The following is a 21,667-nucleotide window of genomic DNA, read 5'->3' on the forward strand; positions in this document are numbered from 1 at the left end:
AATACATCCTCCGGCATCACCCTGTAGGTTGGGCTACCACAGATGCTGTACCTCAGCTTTGCACATGTAACATCCCTGAGTGCAGGCAGGCTGTGCTCAGGCAAAAAATGATGTCAAAGAGGTACAACAAAGAGTACTGTGTTTGGCCTATCTTGCAAAAAAAAATTATGCATTGAGAAAGAACAGCACGGAAGTAGAGTAAGTGCAAAACACACAGCAAAGTGTCTCCTTGCTTCCCTGAGACAAAGGCAGACAAAATTAATCAGCGATGATTTGTTGTGCCAGAAAATGCACGCTTCTGACTATCTGTGGCAGATTATTGCCAAGGAAATAGTTCCTCAATATCCCAGACACATTCCTGACCTGTATATTATGAAGTTATTTCTGCTTTATGATTTGTAACCTGTAAAATGCCTGTGATCTTAATAAATGAGAGCTTGTTGCCTCCTGAAATCCACTGTATTTCATCTTTTGCTTTCCTCCTTTGGCAGTGTTGTTATTTAGACTGAGTTAACATTAGTATTCTCTCTGAGCATATACACTTCCATGAATTCGATATCATCGCTGTGAGCTAGCACCCTTAGGAGGCTATGACACCATCCATATGACATATGATCATGGGTGGAAACATAGCCAGAGGCTTTATGGAAAACACTGAGGATTTCCTAACCTGTACCTTTCATTTTCCTTTCCCCACAAGGAAATATTCTGGACTTTTTTTAATTGCTTAATCGAGCTTATGACCCACAACTAGTTCTTGAAACTTAATAGTAAACCCATGGAAAGTAAACTATGCAGGGCTGCCTTATCAAAAGTCTTCCTGTATTACAGTTCAAATTGCCTAAGGTACAGCCTGACACAGCTTCTGAAAACCATAGAATCCCAGCCTGGTTTGTGTTGGAAGGGACCTTAAAGCTCCTCCAGCCCCAACCCCTGCCACGGGCAGGGACCCCTTCCACTAGAGCAGCTTGCTCCAAGCCCCTGTGTCCAACCTGCCCTTGAACACTGCCAGGGATGGGGCAGCCACAGCTTCTCTGGGCACCCTGTGTCAGCGCCTCAGCACCCTCACAGGGAAGAGCTTCTGCCTAAGAGCTCATCTCAGTCTCCTCTCTGGCAGGTTCAAGCCATTCCCCTTGGCCTGTCCCTACAGGCCCTCATAAAAACAATAAATAAAAATATTAAAATTAATAAAAGTAAATAGAAATAAATATGAATATACTTATAATAATATAATGATACAATATGATAGTAAAATGAATGGAATGTAAATAAATAAATATAGAAAATAGTAAATTAAATGAAATAATAAGATAAATTAGCTAAAATGAAATTAAAAATAAAATAAAATAGTAAAAATAAAATAATAAAAGAAAATAAATAAAATAAAAAGAAATAAAAATAAAAATAAAATGTCTTATTCTCTGTCCACGTACAGAAACTTTTCTTGCTGTTTACGGGAGTTTTGTGTGGCAGGAGAGAGAACAAGGGTGCTGCTCTCAGGGGTGCCCATCCATCCTATGTGCATCTCACTGGAGCCCCTGGAGCTACCCAAAGCCACCCCCAGTCAGACACACGGGAAAATCACTTCACAGAAAACCCAGCGCATGAATCCCCTCCATGCCATGGATGCAAACAGCACAAAAGGCTGCAACTTGTCTGTACTCTTAGAAATTAAACGACAGCAGAAGTCATTTAGAAACCAAACCTCCCACCCCGCACTCATGGGAGTGAGGCATGAGCCGGGGCGAACGCTCCGACCCTTCCCTGATCCAAATGAGTGCATCCGTTTTCAGCTCCCGATGTTTTTAATAGAAAATGGGAATGCAATTGTGTTATTAGGAGCTGGATAATGCCTGAGCATGGGAGTTGTTGTGTTAATGGGCTGTGGGGTGTGTGGGAGAGGGCAGCGCTGACCCCCCGATCCGTAAAACAGCTCCAGCCCCTACAAGCCTTGGAAATCCAGACATCTCCCTGGAAGCCTTTTACGAGTGCATATGGAGAAACTGTAGAAAATATAACTGTTTGTGAATAAAATGGAAATTAGTGCTGTTGTGTTCACCTGTAAGTTTTTCTTTAAAGCCAGTGATTGCATTTGAAACCTGCAATTCTCAACAAAAAGAGGAAAGTTCAGTGCTGATTGCTGGATATTTGGACCTCCCAGTGCAAACATTAACTGGCTGAGAGGCACTCTGGAATGTAATGAAGGAAACAATACTGGGAAAGGAGCCAAACGCAGAAACACTGGCGCCTGCAACCTAGGGATTTGCCTCCTAGTAATAGGAGCTGAACAAGGCCCAGCACTTCTGTTAGGCTGGAAATGACATACTGTGATCCTTGACTTAGCCAAAGGGATTTTAAATGGAGGAAAGAGCTGGCAAGACAAAATCTCCGGCACTTTTCACAGTGTTTTCTAAAACAAGCAAAGGAAATCAGGAGAAAAGACTGTAGTCTATTACATTTGATCCAGTTAAGTCAAGAGTGGAAGCTTTTTAACTGCTGTTATTATTTCTTATACTTTCTCATCATGTCACACCACCCAGAAAGCACAGACATAAAGCAGAAACTTGAAACTGCTTTCATTCAAGAAGAAGGGCACCCCAACATTGCGTTATTGACAGGAGGGCTGAAAAAACTGACAGCTGCAGAAATTGTACAGTTGAAGTTCAATTCCCAGGAGCGGGAACAATATACTGATGGTATTAATTCCGTTTGGAATTGTTAAAATAAGAAAAGGTTATGGGCTGAGGAAGGGACCTGTGCAGGGTTTTTTTTCCTTTTCCTTGTAACAAAGGCGAACCTTCCTTCTTCCCTGGTGTCCTTGGACTGTCATCTCCAACCTTTTGAAACTGTATCTGATTATCCATGTGGCAATTAATCATAATTAAGCAGGCTTGAGATTTGGAAAGGTACAAAGAAGGTGGCTATAGATCTGGCTTTTGTCCTGAGTAACCTCTTTTATTTTTTTTTCCCCCCTCTTTTTTTGGCTGCTGAATCCAGGGTTTGGAGCCATAAGAGGGAGGACTGAAAAACTGGGAAGGGAAAAAAAAACCCAGAGAGGCAGAGAAAACAGCGTGTGTGTGTGTGTGTGCATGTGTGTGTGTTTTAACATCAGAGCCCTGAGCATCCTGGTTGCTCTTTCTGTCTCTTTTTGGGCACCGCAGTCCCTAGAAACTAAGTCCCAGCAAACTTGGAAGCAGCCCGTTTCCAAGAGGAAGCTAGGTAACAAATTACCTTTCTAATGCCAAGTGATTTGGATCCATTCTTACAAACCAGATTTTTTCAATTTATTACAGGAAAACATTCAATCATTATACGCTGGCACTCAGTCTGGGGCACATGGAATACCATTCTACCCACTCCACCCACATCCAGTTTTTAAAGGCTTAGTAAGCCCAGAATGTCTTCTTATTAAATGTTTTATACATTTATAATTAAAATACTGGGCTGGCATTAGAATCATTTTAACAGATGTAACCTGACACAGGCTTTCTCTGCCCAGGGTCAGGCTGGGAAACAATGGCTTCTTTAACTCCTGAGTTCTGCTCAGGTTTCTGTTTGCACATGGGTCCAATTTGTCCCATTTATGATTAGGTTTAAGTAAGTTGATGTGCTATTTATTTAGGAGAATTGCCATTTCAGACTATTACCATATTCCCCTACAATATACATTACAGTGTGGTCTATGCCTGCACTGTCCATTATTAGGTTATTATAGTCCCGAATATGGTCCCAATTCACCAAAACAACAACAACTAACTTGATTCAGGCATTAAGTGATTTACTGCAGCTCTTTACGTTGGAATTAATGTACATACTGCTTGCAAAAGCCAACATCCCCCCCCTCTTCACCCCCAACCCTGAAGGCTTACAAGGGCCATGTGCTGGCATGTGAAAGAGACTTAAATGTCTGTGTAATTGATTTAAACATCAAGTATGAATGCTGGACAGGGAAAACCAAAGGGGCAGGGTCTGCTGGCTTGCAAAATACCAGATCAAGGTGCTGCTCAAGGGTGGTGGGATTGGGCTTATCTGTGGGAGATGCTGGGAAGACCTCACTAGCCATCTACTCCTTCCCCATCCCATGGAACAGAGAGCCTGAGTTTATCTCTGTTACTAATAAAATGTGCTCACTTCATCTTTGACACAGCACCGAGGCAAGAGTGGGTATAATTTATAGTGACTGGCCTAAGCCATGTGGCCGTTTCTTTGCACTCCCCCTTCCCTGACACAAAACCCTACCCCTGCCTTACAGGAAGAGGTTTATTGAAACCAAAGCCCTTTTCAGCAGCTCTTCAGCTCCCCCCAGCTGTGGCAATCCAGGCCGGTCCCCTGCCAAGCTGCAAGTCGCCTTTCCCCGTGCCATAGGCATCACAGAATCATAGGATGAACCAGGTTGGAAAAGACCTTTAAGTTCATCAAGTCCTGCTGTGTGCCATGAGCAAGCGCCCATCAGCTTGGGTGGACAGTCTTCCCATGAGGAAGCGTGAAATTCATTGACTCCCAGCCTCAGCAAGTGACTGCTTTTCTGCTCAAGGGTAAACCAGCTGGAATTCACATAAGAATAAATTAATAACCACAAGGCTGGTGCGCTCCAAAAGCTACAATAAAATAGCAGCCGAGCAGAAAACAGCTCTTTCGCGTCCACCATCTCTCCCTGGCACGTGTTCCTCTTCTTTCATTTGCAATGAAGTCATTGGTCACTTCTTTCTTCATCAGGGAAAACAGCTAGGAGGTTCCCCATCTCCTCTTGAAAGGCTTCACTTCGGAGTTCTAGGCACAAACGCTGCACCCAGGAAGGAGAGACAGTGCTTTCATACCCACTCTGTCTTGGGTTTACTGCTCATTTCATGATGGGCACCTACTGAATGTTGTGCATGGGCACGATAAGGTGACAAATTCTGGCTTTTGGGACTTTTTTGGACAAGTGTGGCTGTTGGTATCATGACTCTGAGGAGCAGTGATTAAAGATGTTCAAGGACCCTCAGCCAGGCAGAGGAGCCTGTGGTGGGGCAGCATGCAGGAATTGATGTAGTGCCCCATCCTGATACTAAGCTGTGTTGAGAGAGAACCTGACATGGCAATAATGCTGCAACAAAGAAGCATAAAAAGACTGGGAAAATAAGGATGGCTTTCCAGTTCTGGTGCACACTCAGCTCAAGCAGCATCAGTAAGACCAGGCAGCATGCTGCGTTACTGCAACAGGAGAAGGGGAGATACAGCTTGCTCTGAACTTGGAGTTTATCACAGTGACTACTGAAGAAATTCACTTCCAGGCCAAGGCTAAGGCTGTGAATGGAGATGAAACCTGAGCTTGCTGCTTGTACATCTCAGAAGAGAGGTAACAAGAAGCTGTAAGATGTACTACCACTGCAGACAAGGAAAGCCTTAAGATTTCGGACTCAATCCCTGCCTTCTCCACAGGCATCCAACACACACAACTCCTGTCCAGCTGCAGCATGCACAAGAAGACCACTATTTCTGAGCCTGCAAGTCACCCAGTTAGTAAATCACAGATATACCTGGTTCAATTTACACTTATGTGTCGCGTGATCTGTCCTGAGAGTAACCTGTTAATAAATTAAACTGAGCCCCAAAAGAGGTTAGAAAATGAAGTTAAATGCTTCACCATCTGGGACTCAACCATGGCTAGATTCAATACTTGGAGTAATGGGAAGGTAAAAAGCAATTGTAGTGTATTTGCCACTGTTTCATTTCATTTCTTTCACAGAGATAACAAGATGATAGAATAACTTCACTTATTCTTTTCCTTTGAGCAGGGGCTTTAAGCTGTCTTACCTAGACATCCCCAGGAAAACAACGCGCTTAACACCTTTAAAATGACCAGCCTGGAGTCCATGAGTTTTTCTGCCTTTTGGAGGTGAAGGAGCTTTTGCAATTCGGGATTCCTGACTGTCTCCTGCAGTGCTTCAGCCATCCACAGAGCTGAGCTCCCACTTGCCTGAGGCCACATTGGTTTAGGACCCCTTCCAGGTCGTTTGGAGCCTGCTCCAGACACAGAGCCACATAATGGAGAGCTATGAGAACCTGGGAAAACCTGCTTGGCAAAACCCTCCTTTTTTTTTCTTTTTTTCTCCCCTTTTAGTTAAAAAAAAATAAATAAATACCTGCTTTACTTTTTTCCCTCCAGAAAAATCCCTAAATTGACCAAATTCATGAATCTCGCCTGGGTTTGATTAAAGCCAATAAGGAATTTTAACCTGAAGAGGGAAAAATCAGGGTAGCAAGAAAAAACATTGGGTGGTTTTGGGGGATTTTTTCAATCATGCTCTGGACTCCTGGGCACAGCCCACCCTGTGCACAGCCACTGGCACGTGCTGCCTTCTGCAGATGGATCACAAGCGGCACACACAGCCCTGCAGAGCTGGCACGCAGCGGCTGGCATCGCGCTTGCCAGCTCGGCTCTGTTTTGGAGGAGATGGCACACTGCTCCTCCATAGGGAAAAGGGGGGGGAGACCTCCGTGGGCACTAGCAGCATCCCCACAGAGTAGCTGCAGAGCTCATCATGGTCCCCAAGCCCTTTCCAAGGTGGCAGCAGGCATGCTGCCTCAGGGGATGCTTTGGCTTTATTATCCTCCTTGTAAATCTGATCTCCTTAATTTTGCTGGGGTAGCAGTGCCTGCTGCAGGGACAGGGCTCTGGTCGTGCCAGCACCGCAGGGATTCATTATGAGAGATGCTGAGCACAACCCAATCCACTGCTCCCTGCTCACTAGCACACTGGGGTCTGAGCCAGGCAAAGGGTGGAGAATGCTAAGCCCCCCATAGGGTGTAACAGGGCTCCCTCTGTAGCTTGGCCACATAGACTATTCCTGCTGAACGTTTCCTTAAAGATGTTTATGACTATGACCTCGTGTGGGTGAGGATCACACTTGGGTTTGAGTCTGGCTTTCCCTACAAAGCTTGGGCTTAGAGTAATGTGGGGAGGTGTTTCCCATCCTGACTTCTGCTTTTTCCTTGCACACATGGGGTGGCAGAGGGTCAAAACTATATATCCTGACAGCTGAGAAGATGGACAGAAGAAACAGCAGGAAAGCACAGGAGAAGAAAGTCTCAGGGAGGCAGACAGCTGAGCTCTGCTTAGAAATGTCTGCAGATCATATGCCCGGCACCACAACCGCTGCAACGCTCCTGCCCTGCAGCCTTGGGGACCTCTGATGTAAAGATGAAAGCCAGAACAACTGAAATGCTGTGGGCAGACAGCAGGAGGAATGGAAACCTGGGGTGACTTGGGTTGGGAAGTAAATGGAGCCCCACCTCCTGCTCGGAGCAGGACCAGAGTGAGTTGGCTGTGAGCGAGCAAAAGCAGGGTGGTGGGTGTGCCATTAAATTTCCCCAAGGCTCCTTACACCCAAGTAGCGCTATTAAACCAAGTGTAATATGGCTTTTTGTTCCCACAACGGTGTTGAAAATGTTGACAGTGTCCCCCATCTCTTTAGTACAAGCTCTATCTGCATTATGGGACTCTGATGTCAGATTATGTTTAGCAAACTTGCAGCATCACGGTCTAGAGGCCTCAATAGGGAAGTAAGAAATACGGTTAATCCTGCCAGCAAAGGGTTTCCCTGAAAATTATGCTGGTGCCCAACTGCAGTATTTGGGTTGTGCACAGGTTTTGTAGGCTGAAACTTCAGCAGTAATTACACTTTGTCCAGTTCCTTTTCCAGAGTGAGGGAGAAGCCACATTTGCTTCCCATTCCCCTTCTTGGGGGGATCTGCAAGAAAGGAGGAAATGAGAAATAGGTCTGTAATCCTGAAAATCCCTTTCACTTTGGATATCCAGATTGCCCTTCTTCTGGAGCTATGATCCTCTATGACTGTTATAGAATCATAGAATCATAGAATAGTTAGGGTCGGAGAGGACCTTAAGATCATCCAGTTCCAAACCCCCTGCCATAGGCAGGGACACCTCACACTAAACCATGGCACCCAAGGCTCTGTCCAACCTGCCCTTGAACACTGCCAGGGACGGAGCATTCACAACCTCCCTGGGCAACCCATTCCAGTGCCTCACCACCCTCACAGGAAAGAATTTCCTCCTTAGATCCAATCTAAACTTCCCCTGTTTCAGTTTTAACCCATTACCCCTTGTCCTGTCACTACAGTCCCTAATGAAGAGTCCCTCCCCAGCATCCCTATAGGCCCCCTTCAGATACTGGAAGGCTGCTCTGAGGTCTCCACGCAGCCTTCTCTTCTCCAGGCTGAACAGCCCCAACTTCCTCCACCTGTCTTCATACAGGAGGTGCTCCAGTCCCCTGATCATCCTCGTGGTCTCCTCTGGACTTGTTCCAACAGTTCCATGTCCTTTTTATGTTGAGGACTATTGACTGTTTCTTTTCTGGCCATGAGAGTTCAGAGGAAATAAAGGCATGCTTTTTGTTGTTTTGGCTTTTTTTACCCAAGTGTCCCTAGTAGTTCAGGTTGGTGGACTAAATATCCAAAATAAGATTGCCCTTGGGGGATTTTATGTTGCTGTGCATATATTTTTGCATATACCTGCTGGGATAAGGTGCATCTTAAAGTTCATATCTCACAAGTCAGCTTTAAGACTATCAAAACTGGATTTTTAGGTTTCCCTGATCTTATTGGAGGGGATGTCTAGAGGTTGTATAGTCCCACCTCCTGCTCTCAACAGATCCAGCTAGATCAGCTTGTCTTATCTAGGGAAAGTCAAGCTGGGATATTTGATCTCCAGCATATTTGATACAGATATCTCAGTATCAGATATATCTCCATAAGATGCAGACATGAAACCAAACCTCAAATATACCCCCCCCCCAAGCCATTTACATTCAATTCTCAATAGCTTGGGGGCAGGGTGTGGGGCTGTTGGTTGCTTTTCTGAGCAGCAATCTTTCTGAGAGCAGAGCTCAGCTCAGGGCTGGAAACAGTCACAACAAAACACTGTTTAAAAGTCTGCTGCAGTACAGATCAAACCAAGGAAACCTCATCCTGCCATCTGGAACCAGATCGAGAGGTGGAACAGCACCAAGTCTGTGGAGGTGATCAGAAACACCCAGCTACTACCAGCACGGTGCAGCGGGACCGAGCTGGAAACGACCTGTGATGGAGCATCCCTGGAATAGATGAAAATTGGCTCAGGATACAGCTCTGCCTGGAGCTGGGAAGACGGGCAGCGCCAGCAGGTACAGCAGCCCAGGCATCCCCGGGGGGAGGCAACTGAGCCTCTGGCTCTTCCAAGCTCTGCTCATTGCTAAATCACAGCACCTCTCTTCTCTCCCGCTTTTTATTTTCATTTGCTTCATGTTTACTCTGGCCTTGAACCACTTTGCTTTGCTCCAGGCATAAAATCAAGTGGCTTTCCTCTTGTTCTTTTCTTACCTGGCCTCAGATACAGCAAACCGAGTCCTCAAGGAAAATGCAATGCACTTTATATTGCTTCCCTCAATGCTAAGAAAACCCCAAGCACAAAAGACCCCTTTTCCACACAGCCAAATTTTACAGACTAGGAGCAAGCTGTCTCCTCCCCATCTCTAGGGAAGTGGAGGGGGTTTATTTAATTTAGCAGACTGTTCATTAACTATTAGGATAAAGAGGAATGGGTGCATTCGGTTAGAGAAAGCTGGGGGTATAAAACTGCAGTTAACAGGTTAGAATCATAGAATAGAATAGCTAGGGTTGGAAAGGACCTTAAGATCATCTAGTTCCAACCCCCCTGCCATGGGCAGGGACACCTCACACTAAACCATATCACCCAAGGCCTCGTACAACCTCGTCCAACCTAGCCCTGTACGTTCTTCTCAAAGTACCTGGAAACAGAGAAATCCACTGCAGAGGTGCAAGGAATCATCTCCTTATGTGGATGCTCTCACTGGTCTTTTGGACACATTCAGAAAATAATACACTTAAAAGCAGTGTTTTGGGGTCTTCCTTTAAAGCAAGGTGAGCCTTTCCTTTGGTTTCAATCCAATCCAATCCAATCCAATCCAATCAGGATCTTAAACACAGCCCCTGGACTGGTTTGACCCTAGAGTTGCCTCGCACAACCCCGCTGCACCCGTGCTGCAGCCAGAGCATGAGCTGGTGGCCCAATGATCTCACTTGGCTCCTGCTCATGGTAAAGTGTGAATTTCCTGTTGGTTGTGCTTTATGCATTTGGATTTTCTGCAGCCCAGCTCTTCACTCCCAGGCCTGGGAGGGATATTCAGGAAGAAAATGGATGCTGATGGTGATCCTGCCCCTTTACTCTGCTCTTGTGAGACCTCACCTGGAGCATTGTGTGCAGTTCTGGTGTCCTCAACATAAAAAGGACATGGAACTGTTGGAACAAGTCCAGAGGAGGCCACGAGGATGATCAGGGACGGGAGCACCTCCTGTATGAAGACAGGCTGAGGAAGTTGGGGCTGTTCAGCCTGGAGAAGAGAAGGCTGCGTGGAGACCTCAGAGCAGCCTTCCAGTATCTGAAGGGGGGCTATAGGGATGCTGGGGAGGGACTCTTCATTAGGGACTGGAGTGATAGGACAAGGGGTAATGGGTTCAAACTGAAACAGGGGAAGTTTAGATTGGATATAAGGAGGAAATTCTTTCCTGTTAGGGAAGTGAGGCACTGGAATGGGTTGCCCAGGGAAGCTGTGAATGCTCCATGCCTGGCGGTGTTCAAGGCCAGGTTGGACAGAGCCTTGGGTGCCATGGTTTAGTGTGAGGTGTCCCTGGCCATGGCAGGGGGTTGGAACTGGATGATCTTAAGGCCCTTTCTAACCCTAACTATTCTATGATTCTATGTTAGGGAATGAGGTTCACACTCTCTGAGGGTTTCCTTTCCTCCATGGCAAGAAGGGAAGCTGCGGGCGCAGGGTCAGGATCTGCCCGCTGCTCCTGAGAGCTTCCCCGAGCAAATGTCAGCTCCCAGCTCCATCATGCATTTACCTTTATAGCTGCAGTGAAATGACAGCTACGAGATGTTGCTTTGCAGGAGGGAATAGCGCGGGTCACATCCTCATCCTATGCAAAATGGCATAATGAAATGCGGATTGATACCCGCCAGTAGCCCGGCTTGCTTGCGAGTTACCCAAATGCAGGTAAAATCCTTGTTAATCTAAAATCTCAAAGCCTTGGTGGCCCTTGATTCATGGAGGGAAGGTGCAGCCACAGCGTGCAGCTACAGGAGGCCTCTGTCCTTCAACACCGAAGCTTTGAAGAGATTTAGATACTGATGGCAAGTGCCAACACAGTTCTTACAAATTAAAATGAAATGAAGGAAATTGTGCTCGGAAAACCAAAGGAAGGATATTTGAGTGAGGACTGATTGTGCGGCTGTGCAAGCCTCAAGCTGGAACTTACATATTTCCAGACCTTCTAAAGTTGGCTGGGTTTCTTCAACACTGAATATTTCCAGGCCTCCCGTGAGACTCAGCCTCCCCATCTCAAGCCAGGATGTGTGCACGGCTCCTCGCTGCCAGGTAAAATGCTGCTACTAGACAAGTGACCGGCTTTGAAGCCTATTTAAATCACCGTTTAAACATGAATCTCTGCAGTTTCTTTTGAGAATAAACATAAACCGAGAAAGGACAACCAGTGTTAACTCCATGGAGCAACCATTTTGCCTCCGTGTTCACTTTTTCATGGGAAAGATCAGCATTTTGTGGTCAAGCTCATTATTTGCTTTCTATGAGACCAGGGTGTTTTAAGCCAAGGAATGAGCTCTGCTCCTCATTCATGTAATCAAAGGGCCGAGTATTCCTACTGATATTTAATACATTTCATCTCCATCTTTTAATGCATACATTGAAGTATACTGTGTCTTTAAAAAAAAATCTCAGCTTTGACTGTTAATTTGGCTTCCTACATACAGTCTCATTTACTGTTATCTATTTTTATTCTCACTGGGGATTAGGTAAGCAACGAGCAGTATTTCCAGCTGTCCTTTTTGCATCAGTGTTTGAAAACTGTGTAGACCACAAAGAACATAATTACAAAAACAAATTGCTAGTACAACTGCTCTGTTAATAAGTAGGGACCTGCTGTAAGTTCTGAAACTTAGAAAGACCATTTCAGACTTCTGTTTTCATTAAACTGTGGTTGCAGAGAGCAGATATAATTGCATTTCTTTTCTTTTTAAAGGCTACAGGTTACCTGAAGTAATTTGTATATTACTTTTTTTCTCTGTAAGTCCAAATCAGTTCTCTCAATGGAAAACATTACATCGTAGGGGTCATTCCACAAGTGTTTTGCATTAGTGCAAAAATTGCATTCATGTACTAAGATGTTTAAGCACCTACAAAGTTGTCGCCAACCATCTGCACTGCTGGTAGCACTAAATCAGCCGGGTACATACGCAAAGCCAATGTAATTTATCTGTCAGGCAGTATTTCATTTAAAACATATTCCTGTAAAATATGAAATACTTAGAGGCACCCACTTTCCTATTTGAGTTTGACGTTTTCCATTACTGCGTGAGCAAAATTGTCTTTTTAATGGAGCAAGAAAATCTTTGTGCACCGGGGCTCTAGCATTAGGAAAGGGGTTTCAGTTTGCATTATGTTAAGAGGCAATTATCAGTGTAGGAAAAATGAGGGCTCCTGCATGCGTGTGTGTGTCTGGGGGGCTGCTGCCTTGCTCTGAAGCACTGGGATGATGCTGGACTGGGTGAGACTTTCTCCAGCATCTCTGCTGCAAAGCACCCACACATGATCCAAAGCCAAATACTTTGAAGCCAAGGTGCTGTTTCATAGCACTACAGAGAAAGCCAGGTGAGCTTTGTGAAGCTTGAGTTTAATCTTTGACTCAGATTTATGTGAGGAACCCTTTTAAGTCTGAAAATACCTAGTACTCTCTTTTACCATTCCCCATGATCTGAGAGACTTATGCTCCATGTAGGCTGTGGCACTGACACATGTATTTTTACAGTTCATGATCCAAATTGCTTATGCAGAAAACCTGAGCTGGAAGTGGATGGAGAAATAATCTCATTTTGTCCTATTCTTCACATGCTGCAAGGTGCGGTGTTAATAAAACACTTTCAATAAACAAACTAACCAGCCGTAAGTTGCTGCTTTTAATACGAGACACAAAGTCTCTATGATTTTTCCAGATTCTGCACCTGATTAATGACATACCATTTTGGAATTTATGTCCAAGGAAAGTGCAGGGTGTACTTCCTCCACAAACAGAAACAATATGTGCAGGCTCCTTCTCTTACCTGTATCATATGCCCAAGAGAGAAGGAGGAGACGCAGCAGTGAAATCTCTTGACTGCATGGGGTACATGGCTGAAGAAGAGGCAGGGTGGCCAAGACCTGAGGACAGAGGATTTATTTAGCTTTATTTATTCAGGTTTTGCCCTCCCACATCTGAACCAAAAGTTGTGGTCTGCAGACTGCTGGGACTGAAGAGCTCAGATTGAAGTTATTCCACTAAGATAAGTTGATTCTATGCGCCATGTATAAAAGATGCACAAATAATACAAGTACTTGTGAAATGGAATATCTGCTCACAGCAGAGAAATAAAGTCGTCAAACACACTGTAATTTTGTACATCAAATAATTTCTAATTGTATCAGAAGGCAGGTTAAATTCAGCATCAGGTGGTTAAAGAAATGCAGCTACAGTCAGGATACTGGTACTCTCACAACAGTATTCTTACAGTGATAAAGCAACCTTCACCTCTGCTCTGTGCCTGATAACATAATTGTACATAAGTTAGCATGTACAGTGTTTTGAAAGTGAAAATTGATTCCTGGACACAGTGATAGAAAACTCTCTCTGTAGTTATATAGAGCCAAGATCCTAAATTTTAATAACATTCAATTTTACAACAAAACCAAAACAGGCTCCACGTTTAAAATGCTCTTATGCATCAACAGCAAAGTTAACTGGAGAGAAGAATGCCTACCTTTAACCTATGTAGTTTTCTCCCAGAAAATCTCAACTCCCATCTCCACCTCTGATGCCCATTTCCAGCTGTGATTAAAAGCTATGAACTTGCTATTTATGCCTGGCCAGAAGAAGTGGAGTAAAACTGCACTAGAGCATGCCACATAGCATCTTGCAAAGCCAGCTGTGGTGGAGATGAAGAAACGTGTTTGGAGCTTCTGAGGATAACTGATAAACACAGAATCATAAAATCCTGGAATGGTTTGGGTTGGAGGGGATCTTAAAGCCCACCCAGTTCCAACCCCTGCCATGGGCAGGGACACCTTCCACTAGAGCAGGTTCCTCCAATCCCCTGTGTCCAACCTGGCTTTGAGCAGTGCAAGGGATGGGGCAGCCACAGCTTCTCTGGGCACCCTGTGCCAGCGCCTCAGCACCCTCACAGGGGAGAAATTTTCCTAATATCTAATCTAAATCTCCCCTCTGTCAGTTTGAGTGCCTTAGAATGTGTTCATTTTCTAATGTGCTCATTGTATTTGGCCATGACCCAAGGACGCAAGTACCAGACCACCCAGGGTCAGACCCAGCACATTGCAGAGGAGATCTTGAAGCAATATAGCCAGAGGTCAACATCAGATACAAGCATCTCACACCCAACCATACCTTTGGCAAAGGGTATGTCCAGTCTTTCTTTCCAGTCTAACACAGAAACAGCAACCTGAACTTGATCCAACCAGACCCCGGTGTAGACACTTGGGTCCACAGACCTATTGTTCTGGTACATGCTTTAGATCCCTGGCTCTAAGCTTTTACCTGCCCCATTTCTCCCACTACAACAGAAAGATTTCCATGGGAAAGATTGACAACTGCCTGGCAGAGGGAGTTATTCAGGAGGATGTGGCCTACCTGCAATGGGGTAGAAGGCAGAATATGATCTGCAAAGGTTCATGTAAAAACTCCATGGGTAAAAGCGAGCGTAAAACCAATTGCTTGCTTACACTGTTGGCCCAACTTTTAAATCAGGTTTTAATTGCATGAAAAGCCATCCTCATCCCTTTTGATTACATCCTTCTATCGCCCTCAGAACTGCAGCATCTGAACATCTTATTAATAAAAGCTATTTTGGAAAATAAAACTCCTTCAGAATATATGAGGATTAACACTATATATAGACCACGATGGCTTAAAAGAGATTGTTATGGTCTATTGTGCAAATACATATTTACTAGAGCTTTTGAAATACAGATCATGCAAATATGTATTCAGGGACTTTTAAAAATGCAGATTATTGACCTGACAGATCATAAAGGCTCCTTTGAAACCATTCTGGGTTACAGTATCATGTAAATACTTATTTAGGCAATTTTTTAAATTCTTCCCTAGTACAGTCAGTGAAAATCCTCATGAAAACAAATGTTTTTCTCACCTGACAGCCACAGCAGTGTTGAAAGCTAAATACCTCCTTCCCCTACCTTTATAGAACCCAACTCCATCCTGCCTGGGGATGGCAAAGCTGTATTCTGTGGGGTGTAACGTCACCTGTCAGTGGGGTGCTGGCCGTCCCAAGGATGCTGAATAAATCCTTATTGCTTTACAATCACCTGGAGAACCTGTGGCTGGACATGCATCTCCTTGCCCCCACCTGCTGGAGTGGATGATGGATGCAGCATGTCCTAGGACAGACCTGGGCAAGCCCAGAGAGCACCCCTGTGGTTCTTGGCTTGGCTGGGTATGCCACATCCCAGTGATGGGGCAGGGTGGCCCCAGCTCTCAGGGCAGAGGGAATACTGGTTTGAGTGAGAGCTAACATCTGAGTTATTTGGGTCTGAAACAGAGCTGGGATTGAGGCAGTGGGAGCTGCACTGAGAGTCCAGTCCTCTGAAAGAGCTTTAGTATGTGCTACAGCTCACATTTTAGGTGTTTAGGCGCTGTCTCTGAGTTAGGAAGAGGGCCAGCATTTCCTTGGCAAGCTCTTTCAGCTCCCCTTGAGTAATAAATAACCTTCTGTCCTCAGCAGAAGACCACGTGTGCTGTTTCCAGAGGTCACAACGGGGTGTGACAGCAGCAAAGGATGGGAGACCCTCCTCTTCAACACTTTTCCCACTCTCAATGTTAGGGCAGCGCCTTGAATCTGCCTGTGAATTGCAGGATGAGGTGGGAACACACGCTGCATCCATAAACCCAGTCCCCGAAGAGCAGACTGACTGGGAAGCCTATCCAGAAAGCATCACCTGTGACCAGGGGAGGGTAATAATAGGGGATGGTGATTAAATATTTCATAACCAAAAAGAGAAAAATGAGTATTCATCTTGCATGGGCTACGTAAAACCAGTCAGGTAGGCGCAACTTCCAGCTGGCTGGTTTGGGGATGAAAAAAGTATTTCCCATTAGCAATTACCTGAACTAACAGATAATCTCAGTTTTACACAGATCTCTCATTATTCAACATTCCATCAATAGTACAATGGCATTTGTTAATTTATATTAGTATGTATGATTAAGAAAAAACAACTTTTTATGTACGCGGCCCAGTAGTGCAGTGGTTGTTATGTTTTGTTATGTGTTATAATAACACAGTCTTCCAAGAATTTGTGCATGTGTGTTAAACTGATTGTGCCAGGTGATTGTAATATTCCTGGAGCACAGACACTGCCTTGATGAATAGTGGTGTAAATGCTCCAGCAATTTTGCACATAAATGTGTCAGCTCTGGTCTACATAATGGAGAGAGGTCCTTTCATGGACTGGATAAAAGTGGGTTTATGAATCATGGAAAAACATGCTTCCCATAGAAAAAAAAGCATGTTATGTGAATTTTCTTCAGAAAGTCCTCAAGAAACAACGCAACAAAACCTCACCTGGAACCCGGCCAGAGCATTTTAGGGCTCTTTTGTCATTCTGATGGTTGAGGAGAGCTGTTCACGGTGATTAACAAGGGTGTGCGGGTTTGGGCTTTTTTAAAGGTACCACTACAAACAAAAGGTAGTAAATTTAATTTTCATTAGGGCAGAATTACTGTTCTCTTACTACGAGCAGGAATACACATTAACAAAAACTCCTTGTTATTTCCTCTCTGCAGATCTGGCTTCTATTTGCCTCGGCTGTAGGAAGGTTTGAGTTAACATTCACGATTCAACAAGGCACTGTAAAATCCCCCGCAAGAAAATTTACTGTAGGTATATAGTAAATCACACAAGGGGTACCCACGCTCATTTACAAAACACAGACTCATTCCATTGTATGAGCAACAATTAAGAGGTGCACCTCGCACGCGCCCCATTTTTAATGCCATTTGCTGGCATTTGGACAATTTAAGACAATAAAAGTATCCCACAGTGTTATAAACAGAGCCACGGAGGAAACCCAAACTTTGGGCATAATTTGCACAACTGGTTTCAATGATAAAATATTTTTGTGGGGTTCTGAAATCAATTTCTGCCAATTTTCTGCTCAGGTGATTCCCACCTCTGGGAGAGATCCATTACTGCTGATGGCAGAGCTACATTAGACCACAGCCACAGACTCAGTGCTAGCAAGAAACCCACACAGAAGCTCTCCTTTAGAAAGAAGAAGCCAGGCTTTCCCAGCTAAACCCATGCTTGTCAGCTCTTCCCACCTGAAAAATAGTCCTACGTCCACTGGGAACTTTAAAGCTGTTATAAATGGTTAATCCTCTGAACACGGCAAACTTTGCTGTGAAGCCACCTCCATGTTGCACTTGGGCTAAATAAAACATCAAACTGCATTCACCTTTTGTGCAAGGGCGTTGCAAACCTGAACAGGAGCATCTAGGTTAAATTAGTTCTTATTTAATTTTACATATTAGATAAGGGAAAAGCATCAGTCTTGCTAGTTTTGGTGATGACAAACTCCTATCCCAGCAAGATCTTTCCTGAAAAGGTGCATAAGTGTCAAACACCACTCTGCCCTTTGGGTTTTGGTCACTTGCTGTGATGCACCTTCTGTCTTTTTACTGCTGTATTAAGAAGGGAGAAATGATTTGATGGCCTCACCTTTATACAGAAGAGAACTTTAGGAACCAGACCACAAAAAGGCAACAAACCCTGCCAGTTTAGTCGCTTATTTGGGTGGCAATGGGAAGCAGAGTAAGGAAGAAGCCACTTTCAGCAGTGAAGGACACTCATGTCTGTGTCCCAGTGCAGGGCCCATGCCATGGGTACACTCTACCGAGCCTTACATGCCCAATCTGATCCAACATGCAGCATGGAAAGGGGCAAAACATAAATGAGCTAATTAGCCTAATCACAAAGCCATCTTCAGTCACCATCCACTGAGCAAAACCACCCCAGCAGCCTGAATTAGGGGACTCGGGGAAAACTGATACTGCTGCAGGGCCATAAACAGAGGAGTGCACCTGAAGTAGCCATGAACCCCCGGGGAGTGCTGGGGGAAGTGAGAAGCTGGTTACTGCAAAGACAAGTGACTGTGAAATCCTGTTTTATTCTTCCTGCAATAAAAGTGTGTTAGTTCTTCAAGGAAGTGTGTGTGGGGCTGTGTCACGTCCCGGGGACAAGCACAGTCCCATGGCCACAAGTAATTCTGCAAAACTACAGAAGTGGTTTCATCAGGCTCCTTCTTTGTGCTGGTTATCACCAGGCTGTGTCCTGTACCCATACCCTCAGCCATGCTCTATTTTGCACTGGGATATTCAGCCCTGACATAGATAGATGCACAGGAAATACATACTATTCATGTTTGCAAGCAATAAAGATAATCCAGTTAGGTTTTAGCTGGCGTGGCTGGGTTCTCTTTGGTTTTTAATAGACTGGCAGCTGACCTCCATAGGAAGCTGTGTTTGGACAGTGGTGAAATATTGTTTTAAGGATGCAGGGCTCTGCAAGGGATGTTGGGGCATCCATCAGCCTTTCCTGCTTGCCTTTTGATCTTCCTTTCTTTACCTCATCACTACAAGCCATTTACATTGCGTTAGCTAAACGCTTACCCTAAGGAGTGAATATTCAGATTTCATCAGGGGGAAAAAAAATAGATATCTAACAATGGTATTATGTTATCTCACCAAAAAAAATGGTTAAATCAACACTCTTCTTGAGGGTGTTACTCTCCTCCAGCTGAACTCACCAATTTCCCTTTCAATAAGGCCAATAGTATAGAATCAAACCCTTACATATGAAATATAAACACCTCATGTTTTTTGAGACTAAAGGTGTTTGTAAAGTGACAAGACACAGAATTCCATACAGCTCTGGCTGCCTTCACATTCATCACTTGATTGCTGATACCTTTCAGATTAGTGAGACGCAAAAGTCACTAAAAGTGTAATCCAAGCCCCAGAAAAATGCAAATTTACATTTTTAATGTATACAGCAACAGCTCCTGAAAAATTTCCCAGCCCTAGCCTCAAACGTGTCCGCTTTCCTCACACGCCTGATCTCAAATAACCTTGGAGGTTTCACACAATGCAGAGGAACCCCAGAAAATAATAAAGGTATTTTGTGAAATACTGCTTAGTCTCTGGGATAAACCTGGAGCACTGACTTGTATAGCTAGAGGCTTATATTTGCATCCTCCAGAGAATATGTGTGAAAAAGGAGAGGGAGCGATAGAGAGAGGAAGAAAGAACAATTTAAATCATCATAACTTCATAAACCAGATTTTTTGGGTAAGATTATTTGATAAAACGTAGCTGAAAATATATTTACAATCAAAATGGGTTTATTGTGATTTTAAAGCCTTTGCCTAAAAAAGAAAAAAAAAAAAAAAAAGTGTTTGCTTTGCATTAGCTCCTCCAAGAGGCCAAAACTGTTAAAAAAGTTAGTGAATGTGCCTACTTTTCCTAAATTATTGGAATTTCCAGTCTAAACCCAGACCTTTTGCTTCTCAGGGAGTGGGATGTCTGCCCCTGCAGGGGGGTTTGAAAGACAGCCACGGCCCCGATGCACCATCCATGAAGGTCCACAGCCGGAGCATGGGGACCTCAGCAAAATGTGAGTACTGGGGCCAGCCCTTCCCCTTGGGAAAGGAAAAGAGAAGCAAGAAAGAACCTGGCAAGCGCTCACCCAGGACCTGGCACCGCAGGCTGAAACCTCATGGCTGAAACCCAACCGATGGATGGGGCAGAAGGAAAACAACCTCAAGACACTGGAAAATTTAATATCTCCCCCCACTCCCCCCCACCCCTTTCTTCCCCCTTCTTTTCCTTTCTTTTTCTTCTTCTCATTAATTTTTTTCTCCCTTCTTTACCCTTTTTTTTTCTTTTTAATTTCCTCTCTTCACTTCTACCTTCTTTTCTTCTTCTATTTACTTTTTTTTCTTCTGCCTTTATTTACCTTCTTATATTTACTCTTTTCTTTTTCCTTCTTTCCTTTTATTTCCTTTTTCCTCCTTCCCTTCCTTCTGTTGCCATTGCAGAAAGGTGAGGCCTTCACAGAAAGGCCAGGAGGGAGCGGGCAGGGTGGGAAAGGAAGTATATTTTACAGCACTTTCATTACTCAACTTGATGAGAGCTAATAAAAATTCTTAATTGAAAATAAGTACCTTAATGACAATATCATAATCAGGAGTTATATTTCCTATTTATTTCAATATAAAATACCTTGCTTTCTGAACGAATCAAAGCAAATTATTCAGAACAATTTTACTCATTGTTTAACACATTAGAAAGATAGTAAATGCAGTTTTAAGTAGAATCACCTGCGGTAGGTTTTTCATTGCAACTTTCTTTTCTGTTGCTAAAAACAATATTAGATAGTCTCCTAATTGTTATTGAAACATATACGGCTGCTTTCCCATATCTTTATTTGGCTTTTCAGCTGTGGAGTCAGCATTTAATCCAACCATTTGTGACATGGTTAACACCCACAATCATTTCCTGTTATGCCTCACACTGACTATAGTGGGCTGCTGTATATTTTCCAACGCCCACTCTGCTGTCTTTACAATCAGATTATGCCATTAGACATAGACAATGAATCACTGTAATTGTTCTAATATGGCTAAACTGCCAGCAAGCCTTAACCCTTTCTCAGGACTTTGTAGTTAATTCTGTACTGACCTGTGGTTACAAGGTGCTAAGAGACTTCAGGGGTTTTATACTATTGAAAGGTTCATTTCAGTCAATAAAATAACATTTAAAGTGTTTGATTTGGTTTCTCTAGCATGGCTGAGGAGTCTAAACAAAACCAAAGAATAAACAATTAATAAAGATAAAAAATGTGAATCAGCATTTTTAAGCATAAGAATACATAGAGTGGATTTCTGAAGAAAAGAGTTTCGAGAAGAGCAGTTGCACATTATGGGTATGACAAAAAGATCATTTTATGCTTCTTCAGGAGTTTTCTTTAGAACATAAAAAGGGAAAAAACCAAGCATTTTACATGTCCCACCCTAACCACAGTGCTAATAAACAACTTTCTATGTCAACATTCATGTTGACATACTACAAAGATGCTCCAAGGATACATCATCCCAACACCCTTTTGTTTAAAAGCTTGCAGTAAATCGGTGACTGATCAAAGCAACTCTACCCTTTGCAGTGAGTAGCGGACTAATTGGAAATCAAAAGTCTATTAGCATTGGAAATACCACTTCTACAGTGATTTGGAGATTTTTGCAAATAATTTGTTTAGGCCCCAAACTAACCATCATTAAATGAGTGAAAGTCTCTATACAGACACCTTTTGACATTAATTTAGGCTGGTAATGTATCAGATTAGAGTTTAATATGAAATTCAGACTTGGGTAATTAAAATCTTATTAGTTAAGTGAATATTCTCAGTTTAATGGGGATACAGGGAATCGCCTTGCCCTGCTCTACCCTTAGTCAATAGTAAGAAGCGAAC

The sequence above is a fragment of the Pezoporus flaviventris genome, unplaced genomic scaffold, assembly GCF_033815535.1.
Source record: "Pezoporus flaviventris isolate CSIRO_AGI_PZ_B2104156 unplaced genomic scaffold, CSIRO_AGI_Pfla_v1 ptg000129l, whole genome shotgun sequence".
Lineage (NCBI taxonomy): Eukaryota > Metazoa > Chordata > Aves > Psittaciformes > Psittacidae > Pezoporus > Pezoporus flaviventris.